The sequence below is a fragment of the Balaenoptera ricei genome, chromosome 4 (assembly GCF_028023285.1).
Source record: "Balaenoptera ricei isolate mBalRic1 chromosome 4, mBalRic1.hap2, whole genome shotgun sequence".
NCBI classification, from domain to species: domain Eukaryota; kingdom Metazoa; phylum Chordata; class Mammalia; order Artiodactyla; family Balaenopteridae; genus Balaenoptera; species Balaenoptera ricei.
This window is the reverse complement of record NC_082642.1, coordinates 115,267,103-115,288,744: the sequence shown is the minus strand read 5'-3', so window position 1 is coordinate 115,288,744 and position 21,642 is coordinate 115,267,103. Positions and strand designations below refer to the sequence as shown.

Sequence of the window (21,642 nt, the reverse complement as noted above, 5' to 3'; positions counted from 1 at the left end):
ATTTAGGTTGCTACAAACAGTCTTTCAAAAAAAGTAATGTGATTGGTCAGTGAATATCATGCGCACCTGTTATTTATGTAGTGATTTGTGGACTGAAGAGCTAGCACAAAGTTTGTACTTTATTTTTTATTTTTTTAACATCTTTATTGGAGTATAATTGCTTTACAATGGTGTGTTAGTTTCTGCTTTATAACAAAGTGAATCAGCTATACATATACATATGTCCCCATATCTCCTCCCTCTTGCATCTCCCTCCCACCCCTCTAGGTGGTCACAATGCACCGAGCTGATCTCCCTGTGCTATGCGGCTTGCACTTTATATATCCATCCTTATCTCTATCTACCGTGTGTGTGTGTGTGTGTGTGTGTGTGTGTGTGTGTGTGTGTTGGGGGGGGTAACTGAAATTTGAACTATGTTGTTGGGGAGCTGGTGATATTTAACTAAACCATAGTAACTAACTGAAATTTGTGCATATTGAGGTCATGCAATTCAAGGACTGCCTGTATTTACTTTTGAATTGACTGTCTAGGTCCATAATTAATAAATCTCTACCATGAAGGGCAATAAAGCAAAGAAAACAGCTTCTCAGCTGAATCAGCAGCATCTCTGTAAAAATTCTACCATTTCATTAAATGTCATTCTTGAAATACCTGATACTTGTTTTCTTGCCTATTTTCTGTGAATAACTGGCTGCTTATAGAATCACATAAAAATGTTCAAATATAGAAAGTGGTTTGTGGCAAAGACAACTTTTTGTCCATTGAAAATCCATTCTCCTCTTCTTCCTTCAATTATGGTACTCCAGGTTTTAGTGGGGCATATAACTGCCTCACTGAAGACTACATTCCCACCCTCTCTTGAAGCTTATGGCCAAATTCTGGTCTATGGGATGTGAGCAAAACTGTTGTATGCCACTTCTGGGTTTGTCCTTAAAAAGAAGGGCTATGTTCTTCCCTGGTCTTTTCTCCATTGGCTGGGATACAGATGTAAGAGCAGGAAGTGGAGCAGTTATTTTGAGCCCAAAATGGAATCTGTGTTGCATGTAGATGTCAGAGCTACTACCTCTGGACAGTTATATCAAAGAGAATAAACTTCAATCTTGTTTTAGCCACTACATTTTGGGGTCTTTTTGTTACAGACATTTAATTCTAACCTAAAAAAATCCATGGATGGTTTCCTGTTTGGGAATAAGCTATAGCCTAACACAGTAATACAGGGGATTTATATATATCACACTAAATAGTTAATTGATTCTCCTCCCTTCCAACCCTAACTGAAAGAGGATAAGAAAAAAAACAGAAGGCTCTAAGTATAATCCCCTTCTGAGAGAATAAATTGAGCAGAACCTACTGAAGACAATTAATGATATAATGAAGCCACCACAGATAAGATGAGTAAAATCTGCCACTCCACAACGTGGATTTGATGTTCCACATTTATCAGTCACTGTGCACTAAGGCTATGAGCCTCTATTCCTAGTAACCAGACGTGCTGGTATGGAGGCTTCCAATAATTCAATCAAATTCCCAGGAATTGCTGAGGTCTGATGAGAGACAGTGGCAATATTTACATAACTTTTGTGACAAAATCAATTTAATGTAGTGTTAATCAGTTAAGTCATTGACGTGGAAATAATTTATCCTGATACAGTTCTTAAAATTTGTACTTCATGAAATGTGGCTCTTTTGTAAGGAACTGATAAAAGATCTGATTCATCACCACCAACAAATGTGTAATACTCATGTATATACACTAGAGGGCACTCACCTTCTACTATTTTCTATTTGAGCAACATTTACCATAATGGCTTTCAAACAAGTGTATAGAAGAATCACCTTGGGAATCTTATTTGAAATGTATACCCTTAGGTTGTGAAGGAGCCTGTGAATCTGCATTTTAGTAAGAGGCTATAAGGGAGCATGGTTAAGAGGATGGCTTGTGAATCCTGACTGCCAGCGTTTGAAACCTGGCTTTGCCACTTATGAACTTGGACAATTATTTAACCTCTCTGTGCCTCGGTTTCCTCATCCATCAGATGAAGTTAGAAATAGCACCTACCTCTTAGGATTGTTGTAATGATTAAAAGAGTTAACCTAGAACATACAGCCTAATGTCTGGCAATAAATATGCACTCTATTATTAGAAGTTTTTTTTGTTTTTGTTTTTGTTTTGTTTTGTTTTGCTTTGTTTCATTTGGTTGGTTGTTTTGGTTTACCCAAAGAGTTTTATTTGGGCAGACCTGGGGACTGGGAGGGCCTGCACATAAAAGAAGGTGTTGGGCCTCTTGGTGGTGAAGCATGGCTTGTGCTGACAACACAGGACCTGGTGGGGCAGCCAGAAGTTGATCTTGGAGTCATGGAATTGCTTGACTGATGGTGGGGGACACCTGCTGGCTGCGATCTCCTCCACCTTCATGACCTGGATCGAGTGGGCCCAGGCGCGGGGCCGGGCGCCCACGTCTTGGTCTGCAGGGATCAGGACGGGACAGGGTGAATTGTACATCCCCCAAACCTCCCATCACGTGTGGGGGAGGGGGGCACTTGGGGACCCGGTGGCCACAGCATCTGGTCCCAGCAGGCACTGGCTACCAGGGGTGTAGACCCTCCAAATTCACTTTGAGAGGCACGACCGCAGCCCCCAAGGGCAACGAGATCCACTTGCTGTTAGCACCTCTGTTTAAACCGCTGCTATATGAAACAGCAGTTCTTGGGGCTAGGGCCTTAGAAGTGTTTAATAAAGATGCTCATTGATTTTGTTTCAAAGAGACTTGAGAACCATGCTTGAGAAACACAGGACCCTTTTTAAAAGAAAAAATATTTTCAACATTCTACCCAGCTGGGCTAAGACTTCAGGCTTTAACCCCTGCTAGAGTGAAAACGGAATGGCAGGAGCCAAAGGTACAGGGTGGAGAATGGAGCAGGATGAAGCTGGTCTTCGTATGTTCCTCCAGAGAGTTTGTATTTTATTCGGAAGTCAGTGGAAATTCATCTAAGGCATTGAGGCAGAGGATGGCATAATCAGATCTATATTTGAGACAGATCACTCTGCAAGTGGAGTGGGGGATGGAGAGCGAGCGGTGATGCTGAGGCAGATGGTAGGGGAGCCCAGGTAGACGCAGTGGTGCTCCTTTTCCATCCTACGCAATGGTCTCCAGAAAGCATTACAATGATTTACATGAGTAGTGATTCCAGTATTAATAATTTGAAGCTTATAAATCCTTTCTTCTTAAGTCAAAATAGAGTGGAGTTTGTAATGAAGCGCTCTGCCCCAACCCTACCCTATGATTTATACACAATATAGAGTATAAGTACCTGGCAGGCATCCCCCCTAGGTTCTGAGGCAATCACCAACTGCCTCACAACGCCAGAGGCTGTAAAAGGGGCACATTCTGCATCCTGACTCGTGATACTGTAGAGGTTGGGGTAGATTTCCAGTAACCATGGCAGCTTTGAAGTGTCTGACCTAAAAGGTTTAAAATAAACTTCAGTTCTGCTCTATCACTTCCCCAGCCAGAATGGGAGGAGCTGCCAGTGGGGTGGGAGGGAGTGGAGGAGGAGGGGAAGGCTGAAGTCACACGCTCCTTATTGGCTTTACCTAAAATTCACCAACACTGTTCTGCTACCATCAAATTAGCAGAGTCAACAGTGCTAGGGAAAATAGCTACATGAGTCTTTTCTCTAGTTCCTGAGGAGGGGCTATAAACGATTTTATGAGAAAAGAATCCATCCCTGGAGCCCCCTCTGACAGGATCAGTTCCTACTTGTGCACTCAGCCAAGCCTTATATATCACCCATATAGCTAGTCACTAAATTCCTTAGAAACATACCTGTTTCTAAGTCTCTGAAAACATGCAAAATGTAAATAGATACAACAGCTCTTTCCTCTGTTGTTCAGATTGCAGAATCATAGGATATTGTCTTAGACTGCTTAGAGCTAGAAAGGACCTAATCCAATGGTTTTCAAATGTGTTTTAGTATCAGATCCCTTCAAATGAAATCCTGTCAAGTTCAATTAATATGTTCAATTAACTGAACATTAATATGTGAACAGAAAGCAGAGCTACTTCTATTTCTATCTGGGAAATGCCTCTCTCTGTGTTTGTCACACCTCCAACACCCTATTGTGTGAATTAATTCTTTGAACACCTGGGACTTAGAGAAGCAAAATCTGATTTGGAGCCAAGTCATGATTAAACAATTTCTTCCATTTTACGGAGGACAAATATGAGTCCCAGAGAGCTAGTAATTATTTGAGTAGAGTGTAAAATCAACAGGGGGAGGCATAGAAATAAAATCAAAGGTTATTGTTCAAATGCATGATAGAGCATAGAGTTTGGAAAGGATTTTCTTAATGGTTTCTTCAGAGTTGGATCAATGAGTCAAGAAAAACAAGATAAATTGCAATGTGTGACGGGCATTAAGAAGGTTTAATTTAGATCTAGAGAAGGATTTCAATAGAAAGAGATGCAAACTTTGGAACTTTGAAATCTCTGGCCCAGAATTTGTTCAATGTAGCAAAGCTGCATATCTGTCTACAGAGAATCAAAGCCAGATTTTAATTAAAGTCCTGCATTGTGGTGGAGACCTTCAGCCCTATCAGCCATTAGTCATCATCACCCTTGGCATTATCAAATATCCATTATAGGTCTTTACAAGTTTAACCCAGAGGTCCTTTTTCCACTGGACACGGTTTGTGCAGATCAATAGTTGAGACAGACAACAACATGGTAATTTCCTGAAGATTCATAGGAGAAAAACTACTCAGTTCCAACCTTTCTTGCTTTTTTTTCTGCATTCAAAATCAAACTCAAAATTTGCCTGGTCCAGGAAATGTCTACCTACCTGACTTGGTTCATTACTGTGCTCAGCAACTTCCATTTTTAACTTACCTTGCTGAACTTCTGTTCCTCACCTGTAAAGTAGAGACAATAAGAAAGATTCCTTACTGTGCTTATATGAATAAATGGAAATAAAATACATTAGCCATTTAGCACAGTGCCTGGCACATAGTAATTATATTAAAACTGTTAGTTTCAGCGTGAATCTCTGATAAACCAAGGTCAAATTAATAAAAATCAGAAAGAGGTTAAATTTCTCTTTAGGTATCTTCCCATCTTTTCACTTAGAATCCACTCTAATTTCTGGGCTCTGTTATGTTTTATTTTTTCTCTTTTCCCCTTTCTTTCTTTTTATTCTGGAATAACTATGATCAACTTTCATTAGTGTAGAGGTTAACCGATGATAGGACTCAAAGTAGAGAATAAATTAGATACCATATTCAATACTGTAGTTTGCCTTTAGTTACAAAATTTTTAGAATTGCATTCCCTTAGACAGCAGAGGTGTTTGTTTCCCATGCCTCTTTCATATCTAGATGGTTAGGGAACATCTGTTTTTTAGTTAATGCATTCTATAGTGTTGGACAAGGTAAGTATCTCTGGAAATAAGCATGTGGTCAATCCAGACCAGCTGAAATTAACCGACACTATTCAAGTGGAAATTCTAGAACTGAAAAGTTCAATATCCGAAATGAAAATTCAATGGATAGGCTTAACAACAGATTGAATATTTCAGAAGAAAGGGTTATTGAACTTGAAGACAAATCAATAGAAATTATTCAACCTGGATAACAGAAAAGAGAATAATAAGAAAGAACAGCAAAAGAAGTTCCATGCAGGAAGTTGATAGCAATACAAGCCTACCTAAGAAATAAGAAAAATCTCAAATAAACAACCTAAACATACACCTAAAGGAACTAGAAAAAGAAAGACAAACAAAACTCAGTTGAGAATATGTTTCCTTTAAATCCAAAGATTACCACAGAATTTATCACTGTAACAGAATAAAGGGGAAAAGTCATAAGATCAACTAAACAGGTGATGATAAAGATATTTGACCAACTTCAACATTTATTCATGGTTTAAAAAAAACTCTTTAGCAGAAACTAACACAACATTGTAAAGCAACTGTACTCCAATAAAAATTAATTAAAGAAAAAAAAACTCTTTGGTATAGCCACAATGGGAAATAATTCAGCGCTCCCTTATAAAACTAAACATGAAAACACCATATGACCCAGCAATTTGCACTCATGGACATTTATCCCAGAGAAGTGAAACTTATGTTCACACAAAAATCTATACATAAATTTTCATAGGAGTTTTATTCATAATAGCCAAAAACTGAAACAACCCAGATGTCCTTCAGTAGGTGAATGTTTAAACAAAGTGGGATATATCATTACTATGGAAAAATATTCAGCAGTAAAAAGGAATGAACTCTTTATATGTGAAAAAACTTGGATGAATCTCCAGGGAATTATGCTGAATGAAAAAAATCAATTCCTGAAGATTGCATACTACATAATTTATTTGATTTATATAAAATGTTTCAAAAAATTTTTTTAGAAATAAGGAACAGGTTAGTGCTTACCAGGAGTTAGGAATAGTAGGCAGGGAGAGGAAAGAAATGTGCTTATAAAAGGGCAACATGAGGAATCCTTATGGTGAAGGAAACGTTCTGTATCTTGACTATGGTCAACTTACACATGAGATAAAATTGTATAGAACTAAATACACATAAGTATAAGTAAAACCAGAGAAGTCTGAATAAGATTGTTGGATTGTAATGTCAAGGTCTTGATTGTAACATTACACACTGTATCTCTGCAAGATGGCACCATTGGAAGGACCTGGGTAAATGGTACAGACTCTCTCTGTATTATGTCTTACAACTGCATGTTAATCTACAAATTATCTCAAAATAAAAGGTGTAATTTAAAAAACCACTCCTAACAACGTAGTAATACATGAGAACTTCCAAATCTGGTCAAAAGTAGTTCTAAAAAGCATATAACAAACCTTATACTTCTTGGGGAAATATTGAAAGCTTTTCTTTAATATCAAGAACAAGACAAATACCTGCTCTCCCCACGTTTATTCGGCACTGTATTAAAGGTTCTAGCATGGAATAATGTAAAAAAATGAAATCGAAGTTATAGGACAGGAAAAGAACTAAAATTGTTATTATTCACAGGTCATATGGTTGCATATGTAAAATTCCAAAAGAATCTACAGTTAAATTTTTAGAATTAATAAGTGTACTAGCAAAGATACAGGAAAAATCCATATACAAAAATTGTATATAGAGTATACAAAAATCAATTGTATACATTAGCCAAAAAAAAAACCCCAAAATATTTAAAATATGCCATTTAAAATAAAATTAAATTAAACACAAGAATAAATCTAACAAAAGACATGCAAGGCCTCTACACAGAAAATTACAAGCATTATTAAGAAAAATTAAGGAAGATCAGATAAATGAAAGAATATACCATAGATGTTTTAAATACCAGTATTATAAAGAGGTCAGTTTCCTGAATTGATCTATGGAGCAAGTGCAATACTGATCAAAATCCCAATGAGTTTTTGTTATTGTTGTTGTTGAAATTAACAAGTGGTTATGTAATTTATATTGAAATGTAGAGAGGTAAGGAAAGCCAAATGGCTGTTAAATAACATTATGGGAAAATTTGCTCTACTGAGAATTAGTTAACAGAACTATTAAATTGTTTTAAAATATTAAAAAGTTATAGAAGTTAAAGGAGTGCAATACTGGTACAAAAATGGACCAAAAGACCACTGGAACAGAAGAGAAAATGCAGAAACAGACAATGAATAGATGAACACATAATTATGACAAAAGTGGAGCTCTAGAAAAGTGGGTAAATGATAGCCTTTTCAATAAATAGTGCTGGGTCAATGTATTAATTTTCTGTAGCTGACATAACAAATAACCACAAACTTAGTGGCTTAAAGCAACACAAATATATTATCTTACCGTTTTTTAGGTCAGCAGCCCAACACAGGCCTCACTAGGATAAAATCGAATATTGGCAGGACTGCACGTTCTTTTCTGGAGGTTCTAGGAGAGAACTCGTTTCCTTGCCATTTCCAGATTCCTAAAGGCACCCATGTTCCTCACTCTACGTTGGCTTGGGACCCCCTTCCTCCATCTTCAAAGCCAACAGTGTTGCCTCTCTCTGATTATTCTTCCCTAATTAAATATCCCTTTGACCACAGCCCGGAAAGATTCTATTTTACAGATCCATTTGGTTAGGTTGGGTCCAGTCAGCTAATCCAGGATAAACTCCTCATCTCAGAGTCACACCTGCAAAGTCCCTTTTGCCATGGAAGGTAGCATGTTATGGGGTTCCAGGGATCAGGAAAAGGACATCTTTGTGGGGCCATTGTTCTGCTTACCACAGTCAACTAGATACCCTATGTAAAAAATAAGAAACTTTCCTTTACCACTCACCAAACACAAAATCAATTCCAGATGGGCTATAACTGGCTATAAATGTGACAGTTTGAAAAATTAAATTTTTGGAAGAAAATATAGAAGAACATCTTCATGATATTGGGGTAGTGAAGGATTTCATGACCAGGACACAAAAAACACTTAAGATTGAGAAATTGATCTAGATTAAGATTAAGAACTTCTTTTCATCAAAACATCCTATTGAAGAATGAAATGCGGGCTTCCCTGGTGGCGCAGTGGTTGAGAATCAGCCTGCCAATGCAGGGGACACGGGTTCGAGCCCTGGTCTGGGAAGATCCCACATGCCGCAGAGCAACTAGGCCCGTGAGCCACAATTACTGAGCCTGCGCGTCTGGAGCCTGTGCTCCGCAACAAGAGAGGCCGCGATAGTGAGAGGCCCGCGCACCGCAATGAAGAGTGGCCCCTGCTTGCCGCAACTAGAGAAAGCCCTCGCACGGAAACGAAGACCCAACACAGCCATAAATAAATAAATAAAAATTAAAAAAAAAAAAAAAAGAAATAGACACATTCTTAAGTGGGAATTTCAACTGCAATTGCCTTAAAAAAAAAAAAAAAAAAAGAATGAAATGCAAGGCCACAGAGTGGGAGAAGACACGTGGAACACACATCATCAGTGAAGGGCTGTGTCAAAGTCTGGGTTCCCCTGAAAAGAGAACCTGAAAAAAAGACTTGGGTACAGGAGCTTCTGGGGATCCATTGTGTGTGTGTGTTATGCTTCACAATAAAACAAGTTAACACCAATAACAACAAAGGTCTTAAATGTAATAGCTAACACTTATTAAATGCTTTCTATGTGCTAAACTCTGTTCTAAACATTTTATGTAAATCAACTCAGCTAATGCTTAAGACATGCCCAGAAGTAGATACCTTTATAATCCCTGTAAAGGAGGAAGCTGAGTCACAGTATAGTTAATGTCCTAAGGCTAGTAGGTATGGTGTGTGATGGCAGGGATTGTTGTCTCTTTTGTTGACCGCTACATTCCCAGTGCCTAGAAAAGTGCCTCTTGATTGAGTAAAGAGGCAAAGCAGGATTCAAACCCTGCTGCCTTTGGTAAAGCCTGCATTCTAAACATGGCACAGAGCAGCTCATGTTATTCATTTAAAGTCTCCTATTCATGTCCAGGTTGTAAGAATGAAGATAATAAAAGTATAGGGAAATTAAAATTAATTTTTTAATTTTAAGAATAGGTTTCTATTTTAAAAAATAAATTTTAAAATGTTATCCATTAGTCTAGATTTCTTAGAGGAAAGGGGGATGGGAAAAACTGATCTCGGAGAGTGAGCAGTGAGCGGTGGCTTGAAGCGAGATCTTAGCTCCCTGCCCAGGAATCGAACCTGGGCAGCCTGGATGAAAACCAGGAATCCTAGCCGCTAGGACACCAGGGTCTAGAAGCTAAAAGCAAAATTCCCCTGGCCCTTAACCCCCATTGGAAAATGCATTTCTCAAGGAGGCAAACGTTGTAAAAACAGGTACAAGTTTATTACTAGAGACACAGCACAAGTGGGAGAGCACACAGAGAAACTGTTTAGTTAAGACAGAAGCAAGGCAGAAATACACACCCAGAGAGAACGGGGTGTGGGCGTCCTCCCTAATGAAGAGGAGGGCAGTAAAGAGGCGGCTAAATCACTTACATAGGGCAGTTCTTCCAGGTCTTTTTTTTTTTTAACTTTGGCCAATTATCTGGTTTCTTTTTCCACACCTGACCTGCCCTAGGCACCTCCCCCACATGCGTGCGCAACTTTTTTCCAAGCTGGATTCCAGTCCAGAGGCCTATGCGGGGGCTTGGCATCACCTATTATGGGGTGGTGCCCCCTCCTTTTTGGCCCCCAAGGAGCCTTTCTGCACATGTGCAGTGTCTCCCTTGCCCCAAGGACAGGAAATATGTGACCTCTTGATCTTTATTCAAACAGGATTTAGCCCTTCTCTGTCCCCACCGTGACTGTTATCTTAAAGTGTCCAAAGTCCGGCTATTTACCCTGTCCCTGTTGGTTTTTTCCTATCTCGAAGTGCAAAAGGGAGGCTGGTTGTAAATATCTAGCCTAGAGCCCACCTGCCTCCTTCCTCAGGAAAAGTTAACAGGAGGCTAGTTGTAAATGCCTAGCCTGGAGCCCATCTATCTCCTGCCTCAAAACCAAAGGCCTAAAGAATGTTTTAAAATACTTTTCTTCCCCACAAAATTTGTTTAAGATCATATTCCCATCATTGCCAGCCAGCATTTTAGCCCTTGCCAATGAACTTCACAGATCACAGAAACCCACCCTTCCTAACCCTTCTCCCAACACCTGAGCCTAATCCCTGCACGACCCTCTCCCAGCTGAAAGACTTGTTCGTGTTGGCTGTTAGTTTAGCAGTCGCGTTTCCAGCCACTGAATCATATTAAGCTGAAATCAAAACCAAACACATATTCCTCTAAGAAACAGCCAAGGCTTTCATGCTAAATACCAAGCATTTCTCCCCAGCAGTCCCAGAGTTCTAGTACTTTAAGATGTTGACCAAGTATTGTCCAGACTACAGGTCACTGCTTAGAAGTTTTTGTTGCTGCTGCTGTTGGTGGTGGTGGTGGTGATGTGTGTGTGTGTTTTCAAAACCAATGTAGAAAAGTTCATGCAATAGTCCGCTTTCATTTTAAGAAAAAATGATTACAATATAATTGGTATAATAAAATCTCTTCTGAGGGATCACAATTTCCCTTCTGTTGGATGATGGCCAGGTTGTTTTGGGTGGGCAAGGGGAATATTCAAAAGTAGTATTCATGCTTTTTCAATGAAACATGCATTTAATGAACCACAAATCAACACTTGTCAATTGAAGCTATGGAAGTGGCTACTACAGTGACTTTTTTTTTTTTAATTTTTTAAAATTTTACATTGGAGTATAGTTGATTAACAATGTTGTGTTAATTTCAGGTGTACAGCAAAGTGATTCAGTTATACATATACATGTATCTATTATTTTTTGAATTCGTTTCCCATTTAGGTTATTATAGAATATTGAGCAGAGTTCCCTGTGCTATACAGTAGGTCCTTGTTGGTTATCTGTTTTAAATATAGCAGTGTGTACATGTCAATCCCAAACTCCCAAGGTTTTGGTGCTTGTGATAATGTCTTCAGAGAAATTATGCAGTCTAAAATACTAACGTATTCTTACTCCTTGTGTATTTTATTTTCTATGAAATATATTTATGTGCATATCCATTATCATATCAATCACAAGCCTGCTTGTTGTTATTTCCTTGAGCCTATTAAAGTAAATGATTTATATTTTCCCTAGAAGTTCATATACAGTGTTTTTTTATTCACTCATAAAAACCATATTTATTTTGAAAGCTATAATTTCACATACTCTTACTAGAATTATATATATAATAAAGTTCCAGGCTGTAGGGAACAAGTTAGAAGAAAAGTAGGCATATCTGAAGAAACAAAGAACAAATTTCAAATATCTTATATTGTACACAGGATTATTTGCTATTTATCAAATTTTATATTTTGTTTAGTATATTTTCATTTTTTTTCCATATAAAAGAGTCCATAAGTATAGTTAAATGTATTTTAAATGTTTGTATCCTTATAGGTCTTTTCATATTCTTACATAAATAAATCACAAAAGGAAAGTATTTATTTGAATACAATGAGATGATTGGCACATTAGAAAAAGCCTGGATTTTCGGAGTCAAACAGAGATGAATTCAAAATTCAGACTTTGCTACTAATTAGCTGTGTGACTGTAGGTGGGTGACTTGACCTCTCTTAGACCTTGCTTTTCACCTCCCTAAGAAGGAATAATATCTGCTTTGCAGGGTTGTTGTAAAGGATTTTTATCCATCCATTTCATCAACATATAAGCATTTCTAAGCACTACTACTTTATAACACAAATTATTATTATTATTATTATTTTTAGTTGGGAGGAAATTAATGAAGAAAAAATTACGAGCAAAAGCAAGAGGCACGGGGGCTTCCCTGGTGGCGCAGTGGTTGAGAATCTGCCTGCCAATGCAGGGGACACGGGTTCGAGCCCTGGTCTGGGAAGATCCCACATGCCGCGGAGCAGCTAGGACCGTGAGCCACAATTGCTGAGCCTGCACGTCTGGAGCCTGTGCTCCACAACAAGAGAGGCCGCGATAGTGAGAGGCCCTCGCACCGCGATGAAGAGTGGCCCCCACTTGCCGCAACTAGAGAAAGCCCTCGCACAGAAACGAAGACCCAACACAGCCAAAAATAAAGAAAGAAAGAAAGAAAGAAAAAATGCCATAAAAGCAAGAGGCACATAAACTTGTTTTTCCTCCAGAGACCATACATACTCAAGCAATGTGGATGAAATGTTCCCATTTTCAACCCTATATATTTATTCAAATCAGATAGATAGATGATAGATAGATAGATAGATAGATTCAAGGTGCTCTTCTCCTTCCTACAGAGAGCTGTTTATTGAGGCAGCAAATATTTCTTGAGTGTCTAATCCATGCTGGGCACCATGCTTGGTGCTGGAGGCTGTGAACAAGACAACGAGTAGTAGTCATTCCACATGCTAATATAGGATATTAGTTAAGAGTTCTGGTTACAAGAAACAACTACTCTAGCAAATGTACGCAATAATGGGAATTTATTGGAAAGCTACTACTGGAAGAGTTAAACATCCAAACCCTGGATAGGGTAGAACCAGGAATTCATGGACCTTCCCCTTTGGGCAATGATGTCATTATGGTGACTCAGCCCCAACAAGTCCCAACTGCTGTGTCTTTCAGGTCAAGTTTCTGAAGAGAGAAACTCATTGGCTCAGCTTGGGTGCAGTGTCTATCCCTGGTCCAATCACCCATGGCCAGAATGGCCAGCTCATGCGGCTTGAACCTGCCCTGACATATTTGAGTCTTCCCAGAAACTGAAAGAGTTTGTGAGTAGAGCAGACACTCATTAGTTTCTATATCTTGCAGCCCTAACATTTCAATAGGTTCAGGGTTATATTCAAAATATTTAACAACTGCTATGACCCAGGCAGTGACTAGTCCAACAGTGCTGGTTGTAGCCTAGAAATGGGGTCCAGGAGGGTCCTTGCTGGGTCAGGCGTTAACCCTGTATAACACAAATATTGAAATAAATAAAACTCCCCTTCATTCAGTTATGTTACAGTTCATCAATATCTCAAAAATGTGGCACCAGAATTAAATACAAATATGATAAAATGTTAAACAAAAAGCTCTTCAAGTCTTTGTTTACCTTTGTTACTATGTAGCACTGATCAGCTACTTTGGGAAGTGCTAGGTAAGTGTGTGTTGGATGGACCCTTCAAACAAGAGTCACTGCCAAGTTACAACAGGACTAGTTACCTCCTGTGATCTGGTCACTAAAATGGCTAATTGAAAACTGAATTGCAGCCATGAGGCTTCAAAAGAGGCTCACCTCCACTATCCTTCACTGCAGCAAAAAGAGGTCTGCTCAGACCCAAATGAGACCAACGAAATCACCAATGTCAATTCCCAACAATGGATTGGGAAGCTGATCTAAGATGGGCTGATCATCTGGAAACCTTTAACTGTCCATTCCTGGGCTCAATGCTGGAGAAACACCTTGGCCTGTCTCAAGGGCAGGGATGGGGACATGGGCATGCAAAATGTACTATCATTGTTCAAATGCCTGAGGAGGTAACCTGGATGAGAATTCTGCATTGGCTGCTCAGAAGATACCATGAATCTAAGAAGACTGACCACCACATGTATCACAGCCAGCACCTGAAGGTGAAGGGGAACATGTTTAAAAACAAGTGGATTCGCACGGAACACTTCCACAAGCTGAAAACAGACAAGCCCAGCAAGATGCAGCTGGCTGACCAGACTGAGGTCTAAGATCAAGGAAGCCCTCTGAGAGCAACTCCAAACCAAGCAGGAAGAGATCACGAGGAATGAGACCAACAACTAAAGCTCTCCATCTCTTGTCTGTACATAGTGGCCTCTGCAATTGTATAGATCCATCGTTTGATAAAACAAGCCTTTATCTGCCTGAGGTGGAAAAAATGAATTGCATTTATTTTTCTGTCAGCTCTTTGGATATGTTGAACATTCAACCAATTAAAAATCTGAGTCTTTTTCACATGAACTACTGTTCAATGAGATCTCCCTCTCTCTGTTTATGGGCTATTGATTTACTGAACTGAAATATAGGATTTTACGTTCATCTTTAGTTACATTTCATCCTATTAGCTTCAACCAATTTGATTTAACCTGTTGAGTTCTGTTGGCTCTTAGTATGTCATGATGCATGCTAATTATTCCTTCCAGATTTGTGACGTTTGTGACTTCGATTACAGTATAAAACTCTATTCATCCAAATTGTTGACTTAAGAAAGATAAATAAAAAAGAAGATAATGTGGAGCGTAATGCCTTGTAACACGTCACCCAAGCCTTGTGCTAAGTTGTTCCCAATCCAATAAATGGCCACCCTTGATTTTCAGATGCCAGTTGGTGTAACTATACGTATTTTCATCTAGTGCAAATTTCTGCATTTTTTTCTGCCAAGATATAAAAGTCTTTAGTTGTATTTTGGCATTTCTCTCCAATATTCTTTAAACATCACCAATAGTACTTCGTAAGTCACTTACAGAAGTCATTCCAACCAAAGAATAAAGTTCAACTAGATCTGGACACGTTCCCTGATTTAAATTATCTAGGTACCCTTATTCCCTGCTACTCTATTTGGACTTCCCTCAACTTCCTACTTTCCTACGACTCATATTTCTCTATTAATATTTGAGATTTAGTTTGCAGAAACTAACACAACATTGTAAATCAATCGTACTTCAATAAAACAAATTAAATTTTTTTAAAAAATACTATCTAATCACTTAAAAATGACCTCACCAATATACAGAAAAAAAGAGGAAAGAAACACATCATCAACAACAGATGAGTCAGTGTGGTAGCTTTATAGGTAATTTTTTTTCTTTTTTCTATTTTCTAAAAATATGGAAATATTTTTCACTTCTATTTCAGTTCAACCAGACATGGCTTAGGCTCAAACTAAGAATTCACCAGACTATGGGAAATCTTATACCATTGCATGTGTAAAATATATTTTTACTTAACAATATTGATTCAGCATCTATTACTTACTAATGAAGAAAGAGCCAAAAGGTTCCCTGATGGAACAGTCTTACTGCAGTTTGGAGAAACCTGTCATATTTTGTCCCTACAACCTGTGTGTACCTGTTCTCCAGGTGAAATGCCCTTCTTCCATTTCCACCTCTCTACATCCTTACTCACCTTCCAAGGCCAATTTCAAATGCTAATTTACCAACGAAATCTGCCCTAATCCCCTCATCTAAATATGCCTTTGACAACTCAGAAGTCCCATCATATCCTGCCTTAAGATCAACTGTGTATGTTGAGGCCTTATGGGATGGGGGGATATGCCCCTTATAGGCAAAAAAATGTATTTTAGTCAGTTTTCTTAGATTCTCCATAGAACCTAGCATGATATGCCATAAGTACTTTCTGAAAAAAGGAAACAATTAAAGGTAATTAATCTACTGTGTTAACACTTCCCTATTCAGGAAGTAAATCAGCCCTCTCAAATCATAGTCAGATAGAACATGAGAGAGAATACTAAACACTGGCTGGGATAGTTAGGAGGATTAACTTTTTTCCACCTTTTTCTCTAGTCAGATTGGTTCTTTTGTGTAGAAACAATGTCCTCATTGGTAGGTTGGTAGCTCTTAATCTCAGCTGGATGGAATTTCATCTTGTTTTCAGCTGGATAGAAGTAGGCTGGCTATATGCTTGTTAGTATTTAAGAAGTCTCTTACCTTGGGGGGTAGCACTTTTTATGCCTGGTTTTTCCTAAAGTTGAGATGGCATCCCAGGCAGAGGGCCTTCTTTCTGAAGAGTGTAGGGTTGCTATTAATCAAATAGCATCTTATGAGCTGCATGTCAGTGATGCTTATTTATCTATGGTTAGTATGGGTCCTTGAGCCACTGTGAGGGAGGTTTCAGCTCTGATCTGGATATCTTACATATCCTTTCTAATTGTGGTTATGGCCATGTTTGTTGTTTGATACTAGATGTAACAACAATTTAGTGGCTGGGATTTTGCTTCTCTGTGGCGCAATGATTTAGAGCTGTGATTGCAAATTGTGGGCTATTATTGGGAGAATCACAGTTCTTTTCCAGAGGATTCCCAAAACTTGTATGGGCATCAGACACTGTTATAAATAATTTTTCACCCATCTGCTATTTTAGAGCTAATGTAGATGTGGTAGGGTTAATGAAATAGATTGACTTTACAACATCACTTAATTTAATTTATGCTGGACTTCTGCCACTTGTCGACATAATTACTGGTTATAGTGCTAGCATATAGGGTTCATAAATCTGACCCTTAAAGAGGCCTAATAGCAAAATGCTAGGCACCAGCATATTAGAATCTGGGTGGCTTCTCTTTGAAGTAGCCTGGGTTCAGGAAGGCAGCTGGGGCCTTCTGGAAGTCAAAGGACAAACTGAGGACCCTGCACTGAACAAAGAAGGCCTCTTTTGGATAGCCACAGAGACAACAAAGTGAGTTTGTGTGAGATTACAGTCTTAAACATAGACTTCTCTCACCTCCAGTCTCTCCCTATTCTTATCCCTGTCTCAGGCCTGTTATTACATTGAAGATACAGAAGTGCCTTCTTTTCACACATTCTTCCAAGACCAAGCTGAGGTGAAGAGGGAGCATGCAAAGCAATTCATAAAATATCTAAGAAAATATAAGTGTAAAGTCTGCCTTCCGGTGATTAAGGTGACTATGTAACTTTGTTATGATGATCTCCATGGGGCCTTCGCTGGGTCTAGAGAACTAAATTATTAGTTGCTACCTGACTTGCTAGCTTACTCATGTTCCTACATGGGATTTGAGGGCAAGCATGTGTCTTCTTTGTAGCCTCTTCATATCATTTTGAGTGAACTTTAGCCTCTAAATGTATGTTTGGCTTTTCTCAAGGAGACTTACAAAGTGTCACCTCTGGGCCAGCAGCACCAGCATCACCTGGGAGCTCACTGGAAATGCAGACTCATTGACCCCACTCTGATAAACTGAATCAGACTCTCTAAGGGTGGGGCCCAAGGAGCTGTGTCTTACCAAGCTCTCCAGATGATTCTAATCCTCTGTATAGTTTGAGAAGAACTACTGGTCTCTTCCTAGAGCTGTTAGTATCCTATATTAGATCTTTAATTCAGATGTACGCTCAGGTATTTAATACAGCCGTCTCTTCGATGTAGTAAAACAAACTTTTTTTCACTGGAACAGACACTAAAGAAACAATCTGAGCCTTAGTCGAAGGTATTACATTTAGAAACATTCCTACTTATCTGAGGGGGTGTCTTTTAACTCCAGGTCTATAAAGAAAACTAAATGTCTGGTGACTGAACTGAACCACCATCCAAAGCTAATGAAATCCCAAAGCTAATGGAATAGTGCATATAACTGTGCTAGTGGTACCCATGCTTTGTAGAACATTAAAGTCACCTGGAGAGCTTTAAAAAACCCTGCTCCTCTGTACCAATTAAGTCAGAATGTCTGCAGTTGAAAGCCAGACATCAGTATTTAAGGTGCTCCACTGATTCCATTGTGCCAGGAAGTGTGGAAATCATTGACCTCTGCGAACCTAGTCATAATTCTACCCAGGAAGTAGGATGTAACCAAGCTGTGCCTCAGGTAGGATAGTGACGCCCCTGTTTCTCTCCAACAGAGGCCCGATATAGATAACTGGGGAACTGGCAAACAAGCTATAGAGTCTGCTCTGCAGTTGGAGAAAGCGTTAAACACGCTGCTGCAAGAACTGAAGACCTTGGCTTCTAAGAATAAAGAAACCAATGTAAGTAGTAAACTGGTTCTGAAAGCAGTGTCATCTTTCACTTCTGGATTATGGCTTGCTTTTGGGAAAGAGCCCAAGGCAATGGATTATCTAATGTGTCAATTTCCCCCCAAGGAAATATATGAACTTATTTCTTGGAGTAGTTGGGAAGTGGGAGGAGTAGGTGTCCTGGTAAGGAGAAATGCAACTCAATACAAGATGGGAAGAAGGCTTTTCAGGAATAATGCACTCTGGATATAAATAAACACATCTTGAGAACCACTGTCCTAGACTGCCCCTACAAAAGTGAATGTCAGGGGTGACCTATTCTACAGACTTCTCTGAAGTATTCTCGGTTAACAGTGAGCACTCTAGATCGCAGTGGTAACTTATTTCTCACCAACCCTTTAACTTCTCTGGAAGTTGAAGTGAAGAAAATGACCTAGTAGAAAAGTTTTCAACCTAGATGCATATTGGACTCGTTGAGGAGCCCTGAAAATGATCAAATGCCTGAGACTTATGCCAGAACACTAAAATTTAAATCCTTGAATGGGGTCTGGGAGCCTACTAGAAACTTACATGTCATTGAGATAGGGTGGAAAAACATTGCAGTAGTAGCTTATTACTTAAATTAATCTGTACTTTTGATGAGTTGCCTTAACACTCATACTCATTGAAAGTGGATGTTTGTATTCATCTGGAGGTCTTGAAGGTCATAGATCAGTGCTCTTTGAACTTCAATATGCATATGAATTGCCTAGTCGCTTCTTAAAATATAGATTCTGATCTAGTAGGCCTGGAAGGGATTCAGGATTCTGCATTTCTGACAAGCTCCTAGGACTGCTGGACTAGGACTGAGCTATAATTTGGGTAGCAAGATAGTAGATTGCCTCCCATGGCAGACAAGGGCCTTGATGAGTTCTTCCTTGTTTTATTTCTGTAGCTCTCACGCTTCATGAAAAAGTTCCTGGATGAACAGACCAGGAACATAAGCTATCTGGAATACCAGCTTAACTATCAGAAGGACTTAGAAAAGGTGGCCCAGAGCGAAGGACAGCCTGAAAAAGCTGCTGAAGCATCTGAAACATCAGGTAAAGAGACAACATCTGAAGGCAACACAGCAAATCTTCCCACCCAGCAGGTCCCAAAGTCAGCTACTTAAGAATCTTGATCTTCTCCATTTGACAGAAGTGTGCTTTCGTTTTCACCTCACAAATAAATCTGTTTTGCATTATAATTATGTGTAAAGAGATTGATATTGGAGCACAAGAAGGGTTAGGTTCATTAATGTGAGTTTGGTGAAAGCTGAGGTACAGTGGGTGCATTAAAAAAAAAAAGGCTTTCCTCAACACCCAGATACAGAGTCAGGATTTGGTAAATTCAGCTAGTCCAAGTGGATATAGCAGAAATTAAGTAGTGAAACCTTAGGTCTCCCTAATGTTCTCCTCCCCTAGCTTGTATACAAATCTTAAGTTTACAAAATAGTAGGGTTTTCTAAGTAAATGCAAAGCTAAAACTTAAACAAGAACCCTTGGTCTAGAAAAGGTGACTCTCACTTGAAAGATATACAGTGAATAGGCAGCTGCAACCCAGGTGCATTTCCACAACTGGAGGTAGGCATAGGGAACAGGAGGGTACTTAGGCAATTAAGACACTACAGACAAGTGTTGGGATGGCCCTACCCCCTCCACTGTGGGCTACCTAGCAGCTACTGGGGTAATTGCTTTCAGGAGCAAACAATGAGCATGCAAGCTTGGATCAGACCCAGGGACCTCAGGTGGCTAGTACCACCTGGGAAGAAAGGGGGCGCTATAGGATTGTGTCCTGTCTTTAAAACTGACCGGCTCCATGGCCTTGAATAAGTTTTTATTTACCTCACTCATTGACACAGTTTAGTCATCTGTAAAGTAGGATTAATATTACTTAGTTCATAAAGTTAATAAGAGGATTAAGTATGTAAAGTATCTAAAAACAGCACCTGCTCAGATTATGTATTCTGTTATTTGTATAATAAACAATGCCATTTCTTTTTTTTTTTAATTTTTTTTAATTTTTTATTTTTACAAGAGATAAATAGACTGACACCAAGCATTGTACATGGATGACCACAACAAAAGCAACAATGATTGCAATTACCAAACATGAAACACACTCATACTATGTCATAATATTGACATTCAGTCCAGTAATCCTCCACTGTAACAGCTCCTTTACTTTGCAGTGAAAATTGAGTTGTATATTCTTTGCCTCTGAGTCCTTGTGGGATTTTTTTTTTTTAATTCAGACAGAAAGTCACAAAAATTATACTCATCCTCATCAGTTCACTCAGTCCCATGTAATTAATTTTTTTTTTCATCTTGATCTTTTGTTAGCACTTTTATGAGTTCATCAGTTTTTCATTAGAGTTCTGAAAATGCTTATTCATTCAGTTCAGCAGTACAGTCAGTTACCAGAAACCTGTACTTGTCAGAGTCTTTTCCATGAATTTCTTGAAGATGAAACCCTTTTATAGGAACATATTTGCAAAATCATCAGAGTACACCCAGAACTGTCTGTAAATGACAAAAGACTTGAAAATGACCACGGTTAAAGATTTGATGAAAGTTCATAATAATGCAGTTGACAAGAAAATTAGTTATTTCTGAGATATACATTTTAAAGTAATAACTAGGATTATTACATATAACATTATACCAGAACATATAGGATTTTTAGAAATTTCATGTAATGTCTGAAACATTTATATTAACATATTTCCATACATATTTCCATACACATACAAATATAAGATTTTTAGAAATTTCATGTAATGTCTGAAACATTTATATTAACATATTTCCATACAAATAACCCAATGAAAGTTGAGTATTAGTTGTTTTGTTTGTTTTTTTATACTGCAGGTTCTTATTAGGCATCAATTTTATACACATCAGTGTATACATGTCAATCCCAATCGCCCAATTCAGCACACCACCATCCCCATCTCACCGCAGTTTTCCCCCCTTGGTGTCCATATGTCCATTCTCTACATCTGTGTCTCAACTTCTGCCCTGCAAACTGGCTCATCTGTACCATTTTTCTAGGTTCCACATACATGCATTAATATACGATATTTGTTTTTCTCTTTCTGACTTACTTCACTCTGTATGACAGTCTCTAGATCCATCCACGTCTCAACAAATGACTCAGTTTCGTTCCTTTTTATGGCTGAGTAATATTCCATTGTATATATGTACCACATCTTCTTTATACATTCGTCTGTTGATGGGCATTTAGGTTGCTTCCATGACCTGGCTATTGTAAATAGTGCTGCAATGAACATTCGGGTGCATGTGTCTTTTTGAATTACGGTTTTCTCTGGGTATATGCCCAGTAGTGGGATTGCTGGGTCATATGGTAATTCTATTTTTAGTTTTTTAAGGAACCTCCATATTGTTCTCCATAGTGGCTGTATCAATTTACATTCCCACCAACAGT

The 21,642-nt window shown here is 38.7% G+C and overlaps 1 non-coding gene and 1 pseudogene across 1 annotated transcript; one reads left to right on the top strand and one right to left on the bottom strand.

Moving 5' to 3' along the window:
- Positions 1 to 2,592: 2,592 nt before the first annotated feature.
- On the bottom strand, positions 2,593 to 2,724 carry LOC132365613 (small nucleolar RNA SNORA68). The gene has a single exon (XR_009503141.1). It is a non-coding gene; the product is annotated as a small nucleolar RNA SNORA68 (small nucleolar RNA).
- Positions 2,725 to 13,709: 10,985 nt separating this feature from the next.
- On the top strand, positions 13,710 to 19,327 carry LOC132365095 (large ribosomal subunit protein eL19-like; annotated as a pseudogene).
- The last annotated feature ends 2,315 nt before the right edge of the window (positions 19,328 to 21,642 follow it).